General features: G+C 43.8%; 1 pseudogene; it reads right to left on the bottom strand.

Moving 5' to 3' along the window:
• The window catches only part of LOC102852998, a 26,773-nt pseudogene extending 10,665 nt beyond the window's left edge, over nucleotides 1-16,108 (bottom strand).
• Between the last annotated feature and the right edge of the window lie 642 nt (nucleotides 16,109-16,750).

The following is a 16,750-nucleotide window of genomic DNA, read 5'->3' as shown; positions in this document are numbered from 1 at the left end:
AGGAGATTCATCAGAACTGGCTTTGACAAGCACTGTGGCAATTGGACAATTAAAACAGACATTGGGGGGGGAAAGAAGAACGAACTGGGGATGAGGGTGGAGAAAACAGTGCAACAATGAATGACTGAAAACCCAAAATCTCTGTAAATGTTCATTAAAACTGATAAAATTTAATTTAAAAAAAGCACAGATAGCTTTTTCTTCTGTTACTCTTTGTTTTCCGCCAAGATCCATCTGACATTGGTGATAATGTCTCCAGTGCCACGGCCCCTTCTAAACTCAGCTTGTATTTCTAAAAGTCCTCTGTCAATGTACTTACTGTTCCAGTACATTGTTAATGTACATTGTTAATGGATATTCTTCAGCAGAATTTTGTTTGCGTGTGATATGAGTGATATTATACAATAATTTCCACACTCTGTTGGATCACTTCATTTTTTGAGGGGAATAAGTATTGACCTCTTGCAGTCAGTTGGCCAGGTAGTTGTCCTCCAGATTTTTTGGCACAACCTGATGAGCACGTACAGGGCAGCATCTGTTTGTTGAAACATGTTGGTTAGTATTCAGTCAATTCCTAGGGCTTTAATTTTTGCCAAGTCCTTCAGAGCAGCCTTCCTTTCCTCCATCACCATTGCTTCTTGATCATATGTTATTTCTTGAATTCTTCTGTGCCAGCCAATTCTTTTTTGGTAATTGACTCTTTATACTCCTTCCATCTTTTCATACTTCCTGGATCTATATATAAAGGTTGTAGAAATTATGAAGTCCCAAGTCATGTCAAGATCAGGCTGGGGTCTTCTCCTGCCTCATGGAGTAGCAGGGGCTAATTTATTTAAAATCCACAGATGAGGTGGCAGCCTACTGGCTCACATTCCAAAAATCAGAGGTCAGGGAGTGAAGAGTTGAATGCTGAATGAAGAAAGGAGAGCTTTGCAGGAACATTTGTACATATTGGTTGTAGGCCACATCCCCAAGGAAGCTTCCCTGTCAACTGACTGGCCACTCATGTCGGACTACAAAGTGGAGAGTGATTACATAATATCTTAAAACTATATAGCGTAGCCAAGCTGACCCATAACTATAACCATCATACTTGCCAGTTGGGTGTGAAAGTTTTAGATGTGCCATAGTCTCTGAACATCTGGTATTTGTAATTTTTTTAATAACTAAAATTTTAGTCATTTTGGTGGTTGAATATCCCCTACTTAGACATTTCACTTCTTTTCATATGCTTTTATTGACCATTTGAATAAATGGCCTCCATTCATTTTAACGGCATAAATGAATCATTTACTTGTGGGGAAGTTGCTGCCGCCAAGACAAGTGATGGATTACATATTGCCTGAGGTAAGAAACAATGGCACGTCTATTTTTTTTTTTATTCCATGTATTTCATTTGTTCACTCACTCAACAGGTATTTATCAAACAACTCTTGTGTGTCCACGTGTGCTGGAAAATGAAGTTGCAAGAGCAAACAAGACAAGTATAGTCATGGCCTTCTTAGAATAGGCAGTTGTTAGGTTCCGTTGAGTCACCTGTGACTCACAGTAACCTTATGAACAAGAGATCTGAGTCTTGCCCCATTCTGAGCCATTCCCCATGCTCTCTGGCATACTCAAGCCCATTGTTACAGTTGCTGTGTGAATCCATCTCATTGAGGGCTGTCTCTACTTCGCTGACCTCCTACCTTCCTCTCCATGATGTCTTTCTCCAAGACTGGCCCTTCTTTCAAAATGCCTAACGTGTGTAGGATAAGGTTTCCCCACCTTTGACTCTAAAGACTCTGACTGCACTTCCTCCAAGACAGATTTGTTTGTTCTTTTGGCCGTAGTGGATTATCCAATAGCCATGATTAGACAGTATATGTTTAGTAAATAACACAGTAGTTGTTTGGGGAAGTTTTGGCCAAGGTAGGGGTTTCCCTCCAAGTAGGAAGCTGTATACAGTAATTTTTATTATTATTTTTATTTTTGCATTTTAAATGTTTGAGTAGATCTTCTAAAAAATAAAAATCTCTCGAGTCAGGTTTGCAACCAAAGTTGAATAATGTAAAGGAGTTTGTCGGGAACAACAAAGAAGATAATTCGTCTGGGAAGCAATACTGGCTGCACCTCTGAGAGGTGCAGCTTTTGTGACATTTTATCCTGTCCATCTTTGAATTTTCCTGGGTACAATGACAAAGGAAGGGAAATTGTGAGCAGAGTCAATTGCCTCTCCACAAGTCAGTTGAGTCGGTGTGGACAGAGACTCAAGATGTTTGCCTAACAAACTAACAGGGAAGGAGACATTGAAGTTCCTCCTACCAGTGGGGCCTCTCTCTAGAGCTGTGATGGAGAATGCCTAGTCATCAGTGGCAGGCTCTGAGATCTCAGTCAAGTTCATTATCAGCACTCCAGGCAGCTGTTTCTGAACCAGTGCAGTCAGCAATGAGTCAAAGAGAAAGCAGTAGGTGCCTGCTGCTGAAGGAGCCTGATACTGACATAGATGGCCCAACCTCCCTTGGAGAGAGAGAGGAATTACTGTCTGTGAGTTCTAGGAGCACTTACAGAGTATTCACTATGCCACATGGAATATCAGGGACTGGAGACTGTAGGAAGAACCAAGCCTCATCCTCTGTCAATGTTTGTTACCATTAAGTCAGTCCAGACACATGGTGGGTGACCTTTAAGTACAACAGAAGAAACCATCTCTCACTTCTATGCCTTCTTCGTGATCATGATATGTTTGAGTTCTTCTGTCAGTTCATCTTATCAAGAGTTTCCCTCACTACTACTGACCTTCTATCAAAGATGATGTGCTATTTTAGCAATAGGGTTTTCCTGTTGACCTGTCTAAAGCAAGTCAGCTAAAGTCCTTGCTTCTAAGTAACAGATCAAGTCCTGCTTTCCTCCCCTGGAATTCACTCCGCCAACAGACAGTTCCTGGCAGCACCAATGTGTGAGGGTGACAGTGAACTGGACTGGCATGTGAAGTGACATAGAGAATGTGAAGTGTCAACCACTGCCTGGCATACTGCAGGCCACTTCAGTGCTCATTAGTTTTCTTTTTCTTGCCCTGCTCTGAATAGCTGACCAGACAGGGTCCTGTGGGGAAACACTGACCAGCCATGAGATTCTGGGAACTACAGGCCAGAGGGGTAGGGTTTGGGAACCTCCTTGGCCAGAGGGGTAGGGATTTCTTCCATTGTGTGCCCAATTCTCCTTCGAACTTGCCAGCCTAGTGGTCAGAGGCTCTGAGTGGGCTCTTCCTAAACAGGCCTGTTGGAGTAGGAAGTTATGTATTGAACTGCTAACCAAGCAGCAATTTAAATCCACCGGTCACTCTCAGGGGAAAAGATGGGCCGTTTCCTCTTGTAAAGATTTGCAGCCTCAAAAGAACAGATGGAGGGTCACTATGAGTTGGAGCCTGACTCGACAGCTGTGGTTTTAAGGACTCTCACAGGCTCTGGTGGTGCAGTATTTAAAGCACTCAGCTAGTAACTGAAAGGTTGGTGGTTCAAACCCACCAGCCACCCCACAGAAGAACAATGTGGTGGGTACTCTGTCTTGTACAGTCAGTTGTGACTCAGAATTGATTTTATGGCAAAGGGTATACATTGGATGTGGGTTTAAGGGCCCAGTAGCTACTGTTATGTCTAGATGTGAAAGGGGCAGAGAGTCACAATAGTTTCACTAGTTCAGGTTGTCAGACAAGATACATCGCCTTTATTCCCAGTCCCAGTAACAATCAAATGCAGGAAGTCTCTTTTCCCTGAATCCTCATACAGGCCCTTTGTAACTCAGATAATGTCTGCCTTGTTTTAGTCATTTGTGTAATTTTATCTTCTACTTGAGCCCCTCAAGAAGTGCTAGTGTCATAGTGTGTATGTAGCATGTTAGACTGCTAATCGAAAGGTGAGAAGTTCAAATCAACTAGCAGCCCAATAAGAGAGAGAGATGGCAAGTTTCCTCCTCTAAAGAATTCTAGTTGCTTAAACCCAATGGAGGGAGCTCTGGTGGCCTAGTGGCAAGAAGCTAAAGGCATTTGACTGTGGAATCATAATAAACTGTGGCTGACTCTGAGAAGAATGGGAATCCCAGAACACTTAATTGTGCTAATGCGAAACCTATACTTGGACCAAGAGGCAGTTGTCACAACAGAGCAAGGAAACACTGCATGGTTCAAAATTGGGAAAGGCCAGGGACGTCTCCTATCTCCATACCTTTTCAACCTGTATACAGAATAGATTATCTGAGAGGCTGGGCTCTATGAGGAGAAGTGTGGCATCAGGACTGGTGGAAGATCTATTAACAATCTGCATCATGCAGATGACACAACCCGGCTTGCTGAAACTGATGAGGACCTGAAACACATGCTGCAGAGGGTCAAGGACTTCAGCTTTCAGTATGGATTGAGGCTCAATGTCAAGAAGACAAAGATTCTCACCACTGGACCAATTGGCAGAATCAGGATGGATGGTGAAGAAATTGAGATTGTTAAAAACTCTAGTCAGCTCAGCTCCACAGTCAACACTCTTGGCACCAGTAGCCTGGAAATAAAAAAAAAATGTATTGCAATGGGAAAATCTGCTGCTAGGGACCTCTCCAAAGTACTGAAGAGCAATGGTGTCACTCTGGAGACTAAGGTGCATCTGATACAGGCCATGGTCTTTGCAATCACTTGTTATGCATCAGAGAGTTGGACAATGACTAGGAAGGATAGAAGGAGATTGATATTTGATACCCTTGAACTGTGGTGCTGGAGAGGAGGATTGAATGTACCATACACTGCCAAGAAAACAAACAGATTCATCCTGGAGAGGGTTGAACCAGCCGGCTCCTTGAAGACAAGGATTCTGGGGCTTCGTCTGACATACTTTGGACATGTTGTAAGGAGGGACAGGTCCTTGGAGAGGGACATCATGCTTGGTAGGGTGGAGGGACAGCACAAGAGGGGAAGACCCCTCTATAAGGTGGATTGATTCAGTGACTGGGGTAATAGGGATGGGTGTGTCAGAGGCAGTGCGATTGACACAGGATAGAGCAGGGTTTAGGGCTGTTGTACATAGGGTCGCTATGAGTCACAAGTGGGTCAAAAGCACATAACAACAACAACAACAACAACAACAAACCCAATGGTGAGTTGCTATAAGTTAGAATTGTTGTGCAAGCAATGGAATATTCACTGGAGTCCTGGTACATTGAGCGGCACTAGTGGTTGCTAACAGGAGGGTCCTGGGTTTGAACTCACCAGTTCCTCTGAGAATAAAAATGAGGCAGTCTGCTTCCGTAAGGATTCACAGCTCCAGAAGTCCTATGGGGCAGTTCTCCTCTGTTCCATAGGGTCACTATGAGTTGAAATAGACACAACGGCAGTGGTGTTTGGAGAGCTGCTGGTTCTGTGAGCCTTGTTCCTTCTCTCACAGAAATTAACATAGGACCTGGCGCACAAGAGGTGTTTTGCCTCACTCTTTGCTGACTGAAAAACATCAATAGCTAAATTCCATCTCTGTGTCTCAGTTTCCTCCATCAACTTAGGGGCAGCTCTGTGAAGCCAGCTCTTTGCCATAGTCCATGTGAGTATATCCTAAATCCCTAATAGAAGTCAATGTTAGAGAAATAGGAGTTAGTGAACTCATGCATTTGCCCCAGCCGGAACCTCTCAAGTCTTCACCAGGCTTAAATTCCTCAGCCATGGCCATCTTCCTAACTGGGGCTGTTTGCCTTTGAGTCAATTCTCCCCCCTCCCCACCACCCTCCCCACCTACCCCGGACCCACCAAGGGAGGAAAGAAAGAGCTGGCAAAGTCCCACTTGCAGGTGAGCTAGAAAAGGTTGGCCTAGAGCAGGCAGAGAAGTGTCTTTGGTTCTTAACACTCTGCCCAGTAACTAGGTGTCAGATATTGGAAATCTGACCTATTTAGTGCCTTCCTCTTCCCAATGGACATGAATGGAATAGCACCTCCACCAGCTGGACCCTCAGAAGTCTGCCCCTGGGCAGCTATTCTGGGGCCAGCTCTGCAAGCATGAGGTAGTCATGCAGGGTAAGTGGCAAGCCTGAGCCTTCCAAAGAGAACTGGGTGCTCCCGTCAGCTGTCTCTGTTTTGTTGGGTGCTGTCAACTGGTTTCCAGCTGTCATTGTTGTGGCCACTAGGTCCTTGTAACTCAGAGTCTCCTTTTTCCTGATCTTCTACATGATGTCCTTCTCCAGGGAGAAGTCCCTCCTGATAGCATGACCAAAGTACTGAAGAAATCTCGTCCTCCTTGCTTCTCAGGAGTTTTCCTGCTGCCCTTCTGAGATAGATTTGTTCATTCTTTGGAAAGACCAGAGTGTAGCCAATATTCTTCATGCTATAATTCAGATACACATCAGGCTGCTCCTTGGAGGCAAGGATTCTGGGGCTTCGCCTGACATACTTTGGACATGTTGTAAGGAGAGACAGGTCTTTGGAGAGGGACATCATGCTGGGCAGAGTGGAGGGACAGCGCAGGAGGGGAAGACCCTCTATGAGGTGGATTGATTCGGTGACTGGGGTAATCGGGATGGGTGTGTCAGAGGCAATGAGATTGGCACAGGATAGAGCAGGGTTTAGGGCTGTTGTACATAGGGTCGCTATGAGTCGCAAACGACTCGACGGCACATAACAACAACAACAAATAATTCAGATGCATCACTTCTTCGTCTTCAATCTTCCTTACTCATTGCTCAGCTTTGCACAGATATTGAAAGTACCACGATTTGCATCAGGGGTACCTTACCTCTCAAAGAAACAATCTCTAGATCTCAGCAAATACCCGAGCGAGACCTTTGATTCCAAGATGAGAAATTCACGCTTCATCACCTCTTTCCCCTTCCCCTTGGGCTCAGGCAGATTTCAGACTAGGGGCTTCCCAGCCCAATTTACTTCAGCTTCTTCTCTCTCTGCAGCTGGATCCCACTGGTCTTCCACAAAACCTTAGTCCTGGAGGCCACTTCTGGCCACATCCACAGGAATGATGAGGTAGTTTGGTGGGGGAGGCATCCTTATCTGGGAAATCAGATAACATCAGGGGAAGAGTTCAGGAAACATAAGTTCAGTGGGCCTTAGTTTATACATCTCCAAAATGATTCCACACTATAAAGTTCTGAACTCTCCTTCCAGTAATGGCTTGAATATCTCCAACAGCAGGCAGGTTTGAGTCTTCTGAAACATGCTTCTCAATCTTGAACAGTAAGCTACTTGCTTTATACCATTTGTGGTTGAGTTGGTTCTGACTTACAGCCTTTCAGTGTATGTGACTGCAGACTTTCCCAGCAGCCAGGGACCTGGCTGAGTAGTGATGATGTCAGTTTGAGGACAGAGGTGTGCCTGATTCAGGCCATGGTCTTTTCAACCACATGCTATGCATCTGAGAGCTGGACAATGACTAAGGATGACAAGAAGAATTGATGCCTTTGAACTGTGGTGTTGGAGAAGAATGCTGAATATCCCATGGACTGCCAAAAGAATAAACATATTTCTTGAAGAAGGTGCAGCCAGAGAGCTCCTTGGAGGCAAAGATGATGACGTTTCATCTCACATATTTTGGGCATATTTTGTTGCTAGGAGAGGTTATTCCTTGGAGAGGGACATGATGCTGGGAAGGGTGGCAGGAAGGCCAAAGAGAGGAAGACCCTCAACCAGGTGGGTTGATGTGGTGACTGTAGCAACGGGCTTGACTGTGTCAGATACTGTGAGGATGACATGGGTAGAACAGTGTTCAGATGGGTTGTGCATAGGGTCGTTTTGAGTCATACTTGATTTGACAGCACCTAACAACAACAACAACAACAACAATGTATACATAGTAGAACTGCTCCACCAAGTTATCAAGGCTTTTAGAGATCACTTGACAGATCTTTCCTCTAGGTCCCTCTGAGTGGGTTTGAACTTTTAACTTTTTAGCTAGTAGTCCAGCACTTAACCAGTTGTGCCAGCCAGGGACTCGAGTTCCTTTATAACAGAGATTATTTCTCACTAAGTTAATGCATTCTTTTGAAAGTTAATTAATTTGTGTTTTAATGTTTTTTTAAGTGTGTGTATACATGAAGCTAGGTCCCAACTTTGCAGGGTTTGAGCTTTTCAATCAACTCTGAAAACAAAACAAGCTTTCAAATTCCACTTACGTGAGAAAACCCAATAACGCTCCAATTAACAACATTCGTTTAAGTGTGACTGTTGCTATGTGCTGGAGCAAAATCACTGCTCCCAGCGTGATTTAGCTCTGACTGTGACAGAGCAGGTGGCTTCTCTGTTTCAGGGTGCCTGTATCCCCCTGTGCCAGGCAATGACTCAACTCTCCTACCACTTTCTCTATTTGAACTACTGCATCAGGGCATCATTTAACCTTCAGTTGGAGGGAACACACTGTAATGCATTTAGTTCCCCTCTGCTGTTTTCTCATTAGCACTCAACAATTAAAGTTTCAAAAGATAAAGGAGAAAAAAAGAAAAGAAAAGCCAAAAAATCCTGTTGCCAGCAGGATCCTTCGCTTGTGTTTGATTGTCTCCTTGTCTGTTAACAGGAGACGCACATTCATCCCACTTGCCTCACAGGTGACTGCAGGATGGCAGTGAGCGCTCTCTCATCCATCCATCTATAATTTATTGAGCACCTACAATGAGCCAGATACTGCCCTATGCACAGAAGCTGCAACAGTGAGGGGCGTAGATACAATCCCTATTTCCTGGAGCTTACATTTCAAACAGACTCATAATAAAGAAGATAAAGACATAAAATAATCTGACAGAGTTTAAGCAAAGAAAGAGGAAAACATGAGGAGAAGCCGAGGGAGGTTAGGAGCCCTGGTGGTGCAGTGCTTAAGCACTTGGCTGGCAACATTAAAAGTTGGTGGTTTGAGCCACTTTGTGGGGGAAAAGACCTAGCAATCTATACCTACATTGTTTGTTTGACTGAAAGCCTTATGGAGCAAGCTGTACTCTGTCACTTGGGGTCATTATAAGTCAAAATAAACTCAGTGACACCTAGTAACAACAGTGGAAGGGAAATTACGTCTTTGAAATAATCTTTGTTCAGGTAAAGCCTCACCCGGTAGCTAATATTTATGACCTAAATGAAATGAGGAAACAAGAACAATGCAGATGGAGGGAGGAGAGTCATAGGTCCTGAGGTGGGGGTGCCTGGTGTGTTGCAGGCCACAGTGACTGGAGTGCAAGAATGTACCTGAGACGCACACTGAAAATTGCAATGCAAATGTGAGTATAGTAGAAGCCATTGCTTCATTATGCACGGATGGTTTTGACCTCTTGGCAACTGTACCTTGACTTGCCTCCAGAGGCACAGTATGTCCCTTGTTGTTGTTAGATACTGTTGAGTCAAAAACACTCATAAGACCCTGTGAACAACAGATCTGGACCTTATCCTATCCTGTGCTGTCCTCTCCATCTTTGATATACTGAGTTCTTTGATCTTAGTCTCCAGGTCAATCCATCTTGTTGAAGGTCTTACGTCGACTTTCCGCCTTTCTAAGTATGATGCCTTTTCCCAAGGGTTGGCCTCTCCTAAGAATGTTCACAAAGTATGTGAGACAAAACTTCATCTCCTTGACTCTAAGGAGTACCCCGACCACTTCCTTCAATCAGATTTGTTTATTCCTTTGTTGTATCATCTGCATAATGCAGGTTGTTGATGAGTCTTCCTCTGATCCTGATGTCATATTCTTCTTCAGAAAGTCCACCTTCTTGAATGATTTGTTCAACATCCAGTATGAATTGTTGTTGTTCAGTGCTGTTGAGTCAAGTACAACTCATAGCAACCCTATGAACAAAAGATCTGCACCCTGTTCTATCCTGTGCCATCCTCACACTTCCTAATACACATGAACCCATTGCGCCAGTCACTGTGTCAATCTACCTGGTTGAGGGTCTTCCTCTCCTTTGCCAACCTTCCACCCTTCCCAGGATCATGTCCCCCTCCAAGGAATATCTACTCCTAACAACATGTTCAAAGTTTGTGAGGCAAAGCCTCATCATCCTTGCCTCCAAAGAGCACTCCATCTGTACCCTCTCCAAGACATATTTGTCTTGGCTGTCCATGGGATGTTCAGTGTTCTTCCCTAACACCACAGCTCAAAGGTGTCAATGCTTTTTCTGTCATTGTCCAGCTCTCAGATGCCTAGCAAGTAATCGGAAAGACTATGGCCTGAATCAGATGCACATTAGTCCTCAAACTGACATCATTACTTCTCAATAATTAGGAGAGGTCCCTAACTGCAGATTTTCCCAGTGGAATGCATCTCCTGATTTCCTGATTGCTGGTACCAACTGTGTTACTTGTGGATCCAAGCAGATGAAGCTGTTCACAGTTTCCATCTCCTCCCTTTCCATCATGATGCTGCCTATATGGCCAGTGGTAAGAATCTTTGTCTTCTTGACATTGAGATGCAAACCATACTGAAGGCTATAAATGAATAGGTATAGAGAAAGAATACACCTCTGATGTACACCTTTCTTAATTTTGACCCGTACAATGGTTGTTTGCTCTGTTCAGACAACAACATCTTGGTCTAAGTATAGGTTTTGCATGAGTATAATTCTGTGATCCTCATTCTTCTCAACATTAGCCATCATTCCTTGTGATTCAGGAAAATGTCTTTGCCTAGTGAATAAAACACAAATAGACCTTCTTCCGGTATTCTCTGCTTTCAACCAAGATCCATCTGATATCAGCAATGATGTTTCTGATGCTACAATCTCTTTTAAATCTAGCTTGAATTTCTGGCAGTTCTCTGTCTGTACTGTCCTAGACATTTTTTTTATAATCCTCAGCAAGATTTTGCTTACATGTGATGTTGTTATTGTTCAATGTACACCTTACCCTTAGTTCCTCCAATTTTGGTAGGGTTTATTCCACACCTAACCAGGCAGGCAAATCCAGCCAATCAGAGCACAGCTGGTTTAGAACCTGATATGGGATCCAGTCAGAGTAAATGACACACCATTCACCCTTACTGGCACACCAGGGAGAGAAACACACAGATGGCAGTAAAGATAATATAGGCCTAAGAAGCTCTGGTGGCCTAGTGGCAAGAAGTTACACTGCAATGCCAGGGGGACACAGTTCAACTCCACCAGATACTCTGCTGGAGAAGGAAAGGCAATTTCCTCCTGGACCTGTCAGGTCTGATTTGACAGGACACACACACAAAATAATAAAAGAAAATAAAAATTTTAAAAAAAAGATAATATAGATCTGAAGCTTTTAGGATTCACCAAAGGGAGCCTGAGAAAGAAACCAATTAAGGGAAAGACAGATCTAACAAATGGGGAGAAGATCAACTGGGGGCCATCTTTTGATCGCGGACATCAAACTGTACCTATGCCTACTTCTCAGTTTTGTGCATGGATTATTTTCCACTTCTGCTTAAGTTAATGCAGTAGTTCTCTATTGCTGCACAATAAGTTACTGCAAAGCTTAGTGGCTTAAAACAATATACACTTATAATCTCAATGTTTCTGTCGGTCAGGAATTTGGGAGTGGCTTAGCCAGATCCCATGATTTCAGCCTGGATCTTAGCAAGTACAGCTGGTATATGAAGGTTGAACCCTGCTTTACCTTGATCCAATTTCCTTGTCTCCAAAATACCTACCCCATTACCCCAGTCACTGAATCAATTCATCTCATCCAGAGTTGTCTTCTCTAGTGCTGCCCCTCTATCCTTCCAAGTATGATGTCCTTGGAGGTTTCTCCAAGGTCCAAGGTTTCTCCTTGGAGGCTAGGATTTTGAAGCTCTGTCTCACATACTTTGGGTATGTGGTTAAGAGGGACGGGTCCTTGGAGAAGGATATCATGCTTGGAAGGTGGAAGGACAGTGTAGGAGAGGAAGACCTCAGCTGAGATGGATTGATACAGTAACTGGGGCGATGGAGATAGGTGTGTTGGAGTCAGTGAGACTGGCTCAGGACAGGGCAGGCTTCAGAACTGTTGTACATAGGGTCATTATGAGTCACAGGCAACTCGATGACACAACAACAACAACCACAAGGAGAAGCTTGGTTTCACCCTCTCTAGGACAGACCTGTTTGTTCTCTGGGCAGTCCATGGTATGTATGTTCAGTATTCTTCTCTAGCACCACAACTTAAAGGCATCGATTCTTTTTCTGTCATTCTTAGTCATTGTTCAGTTCTCTGATGCATAGCAAGTAATTGCAAAGACCATAGCCTGGATCAGGTGCACCTTAGATTGACATCATTGCTCTTCGGTGCTCTGGAGAGGTCCCTAACAGCAGATTTTCCAGATGCAATTTGTCTTTTGATTTCCTGGCTGCTGGTACCAAGAATGTTGACTGTGGAGCCAAGCAAGTTGAAGTTGTTAACAATCTCAGTCTCTTTTCCATGTATCACAATGCTATCAATTGGCCCAGTGGTGAAAAATCTTTGTATTCTTGATATAGAGCTTCAATCATTATTGAAGTCTATAGTCCTTGACCTTCTGCAGCAAAGACCTTTCATGGCCCTCGTGGCAAAAGTCTAAGGGTCCTTGAGTTGGGCACAAGATCCACCATAGCCTAGTCCCAGCCTCCTCTCTTACTCTCCTGCTACACATACACTTTTAGTCCAGAACCTGCAAGTTGCTTACTCTTCTCCAATATGCCATGTTTTCAAATCTCCATATCTTTGTCTATATTGATCTGTTATTTTTTTCTACTCACCTTGGAAAGAGTATTGGATATACATGGACTGCTAAGAGAACAGGTCTGTCCTGAAGATGATTAAACCGACTGCTCCTTGGAGGCAAGAATTTTGAAGCTCCATTTCACATTCTTTGGGCATGTTGCCAAGAGGGACTAGTCTTTAGAAAAGGACACAAAAAAAAAAAAAAAAAAAGAAAAGGACATCATGCCTGAGAGGATAGTCAGCACAGGAAAGGAAGATCCTGGGTGAAATGGATTGACACAGTGACTGTGACAGTGAGGGCATGTGTGATAGAGTTGGTGAGATTGGCTCAGGATAGGGCAGATTTCAGAAATATTGATCATAGAGCTGCTATCAGTCAGTGTCGACTCGACGGCACATAATAACAACGTCCCAGTGCTCAGTAAGCCAACAATAAAATAAAGCACCCTTTATGGAAAAGAAGGCCTGTGATTCAGAATTTGAAAGATGAGTAGAAAAAAAATAAACACTGGTCTGACTTTAATACAGTGAATATGCATTTGGCCTGTACTGATCCTGGAATAAACACATCTCTCTTTAAAAAAAAATTTATGGACCACTTCATGAATTTGCATGTCATCCTTATGCAGGGGCCATGCTAATCTTCTTTTTTTTTTTTAAGTGTATATGCCTTGTCATGCTTGGGAGGGTTGACGGACAACGCAGGAGGGGAAGACCCTCTATGAGATGGATTGATTCGGTGACTGGGGTAATCGGGATGGGTGTGTCAGAGGCGGTGCAGTTGGCACAGGATAGAGCAGGGTTTAGGGCTGTTGTGCATAGGGTCGTTATGAGTCGGAAACGACTCGATGGCACATAACAACAACAACAACAATATGCCTTTTTAAAAAATTTTAATAATTTTAATGAACATTTACAGATATTTTGGATTTGTATTCATTCATTGCTGCACTTCTCTCCCTGCCCAGCCCTCCCCCCACTCCCAGGCTAGTCTTCTCTGTATCATTCCAAGTTTACTACATGTGCCACTGAAGTGAGCACAAATCTTTGTTTTCTTGATGCTAAGGTACAATCCATATTGAAGGCTGCAGTCCATAGTTAATATCTTCAGATCATAAATTCATAATTCCATGTTGTGTACATCCTTGTTATTATCCTACAATTAAGAAAACTTAGGCTCCTGAAGAGGTTAAGGAACCTACTTCTGGTCATCAGCCAGTTGTTAAGAGGCAAAGCAGCTATGCCTAGTTAAAGTTAGCGCCTCTCTATTCTTAAACAATTTTATTCACATGTACTGGTTGCAGTTATTGATGAAGCTGGCTCCACTGAGAGACCATGAACTTCTTGCAGGCCTAACCAGTATCTTACACAACTCTTCATGGAGCTGTTGTTGATGGGAGGTGCTGTTGAGTACACCTCATAGCAATTCTCTGAACAACAGATCTGAACCCTCTCCTATTCTGTACCACCCTCATCGTCTTGAACACACTTGAGCCCATTGTCACAGTTGTGGTGTTAAACCATGTTGCTGAAGGTCTTTGTCTCTTTCACAGACTCTCTACCTTCCCAAGCATGATGTCCTTCTCCAAGGAAAATCCTTTCCTAGCAACATACCCAAAGTAGGTGAAATGAAGTTTTGTTCATCTTTACCTCCAATGAGCATCCTGGCTGCAACTTCTCTAAGACATATCTCTGTACTTTTGGCAGTCCATAGAGTATGCAGCACTTTTCTCCAACACCGTGGCTCAAAGGCATCAATTCTTCTGTCATCAGGGGCTTTGGAGCCAGGAGGTCTGGATTTGAGTATAGGTTTGGGTAACCTAACCTCTTTGAACTTCAATATCTGAAACTGGGAATTATACCAGCCCATGGGCCAGTATAGGACTGGTAAAGGGCTGGTCTGTGAGAATTAGGCTGGAATTGCTGGCATTTGAAAAAAAAAGAATTCTTCTGTCATGTTTGTTTATTTTTCAGCTCTCACATGCATAGCAAGTGACTGAAAGGACCATGGCCTCAATCAGGCGCACATTAGTCTTCAAACTGACACCATTGCTCCTCCGTAATTTGGAGAGGCTGATGACAGAGGACTTACCCAATGCAATATGTCTCTTGATCACCTAACTGCTGGTACAAAGGGTGTTGATTGTGGATCCAAGTAAAATGAAGTCATTGACAATTTCAATCATGATGGATAGTGGCTAATCAGTCCAGTGGTGAGGGTTTTTGTTTTCTTGACATTGAGATGCAAAAAAAAATAATAATCTTTGATGTTCTGCAGCAAGTGTTTCAAGTTCTCCTCACTTTGAGCAGGCAAGGTTGTGTCATTTGAGTCCTACACAACTCGATGCCCCTAACATCAGCAAGAAGTGCTCAGAAAATAATTATTTGAGGGTGTGAGTCAAGTCTCTCTCCATCATCATCTCCAGCATGGGGCTGTGAGCCTTTTGTTTGTCCATTTTAAGCCTAGTTGGAACTAATTGGGCAGGGGCTTGCAGACAAGGTGGGATAAAAAACAGCCCCACTAAAAGCCCAGAGGGGGCAGGGAAAGAAGCGACAGCAGCAGCCCAGGACTTCAGTTTCAAGGTCCAGCTCATCCTCCATCTGAGTGATCTTGGGCAGGTCGCTCCACCTCTAGTTATTGTTACATGTCATTGAGTGGATTTAACTCCCGATGACCTTATAGGGCAGAGAAGACCTGTCCCATGGGGTTTCCAAGACTATAATTTTATAAACTGCTACAGTGGGCCTAAACATGGCAGGGATTGTGAGGATGGCGCAGGGTTAGGCAGGGGGTTTTCCCGCCCTCTGAGGAGCTGGTGGGTATGACTTGCCACCCTTGTGGTCAGCAGTAGAGTTTCTAACTCTTTTTTTTTTTTTAGCCACATGTCTATTTTTTATTCAATATATTAAATATATTAGAGTTTCTAACTCTTGTGCCGCCACAGCCCTACTTCTTAGGGCATTCTTTTCATCATATAAAATCAGATAAAAGAGAAAATTACTAAAATCTCACCAAGTAATCTCAGTAATTCCAGACAGAAGAAGCCCTTTGGGGTCTAGTAACAGTTCAGAAGACTACACAGCCCAAGGTCCATCTAGAATTGGTCCACAGCTTGCCCTATTTTGTTATTATGTATTATCAAGTTGGAAACAACCCAGATCTGGGCCTCCAGCAGGTTTTCATTGGCAGTTAATTGCACGGGAGGAGATTACCCGTCTTTCTCCTGTGGAGCAGCTGGTGGATTCAAACAGCGTGCCTTCAGGCTGACAGTGCAGCTTCTTACCACTGGGCCACCAGAGCTTCTTACTGCTGTTCCTTAGACCAACATGATGTGCTACATGGTCTCTCTCTGTGCTACATGGTCTCTCAGAAAGAAGACATGAACCCTCACTTGACATACCTTACCTTGAATGTGTTCGGGCTCCATTTTCGCGGTCTTTCTTACTCCGGAACCCAAAAAAGATTAACTCCATCTGGAGTTTCTCACAGGCCTCCGCCACCTCAGCCAGCTGCAGTATGTTTGGATCAACAACAAATGTCATCCATTCATTTCCGCCCCAGGAGCCCCAGGGTTGACCTTTGCAGCATCCATTGTTGTGACTATTATGACAGACACAAAGAATAGCCAGGATAATGATTGGTGGTTAAAAGGTCCTTTCACCAGAGGTCTCAGCGCACTCTGGGAACATTACCTTATGGCTGGCCTGGCACAAACCCTCCCACATGCCTTCTCTTCAATTCTCTTTTCCAAGCTCCTGCCTTCTGGAAAGCCTTTCTCCACATTCCCTCTAACTTCATTTCAGCACAGTTTAAGATTGTGTAACCAACCCAGGTAACCAACTCAGAACTGCCGTTAGGAAAAGTCCTGCAGAGATGGCTGTCCAGGTGCAGCCCTTCTTTATCTCCCACCTTGCTCTGGACAAGTCTTCACAGACCTCCTACCAGTGCTCAGAAGGGAGAATTACTAACGAACATATTAAAGTGCTTTCCAATACGAAGGATGGGAAACCTTGGGTAAGTATAATCCTATATTGCCCTGCAATTGTTGGTTCCTCTCTGTTCCTGACTGGTCAGAAGAAGGGTACTTTGTAAATGCAAGCTATTTTTGCAAAATG

Source organism: Elephantulus edwardii, unplaced genomic scaffold, assembly GCF_000299155.1.
Source record: "Elephantulus edwardii isolate Elephantulus edwardi_28Jun2011 unplaced genomic scaffold, EleEdw1.0 scaffold00037, whole genome shotgun sequence".
Classification (NCBI taxonomy): domain Eukaryota; kingdom Metazoa; phylum Chordata; class Mammalia; order Macroscelidea; family Macroscelididae; genus Elephantulus; species Elephantulus edwardii.
This window is presented reverse-complemented; position numbering and strand designations above follow the sequence as displayed.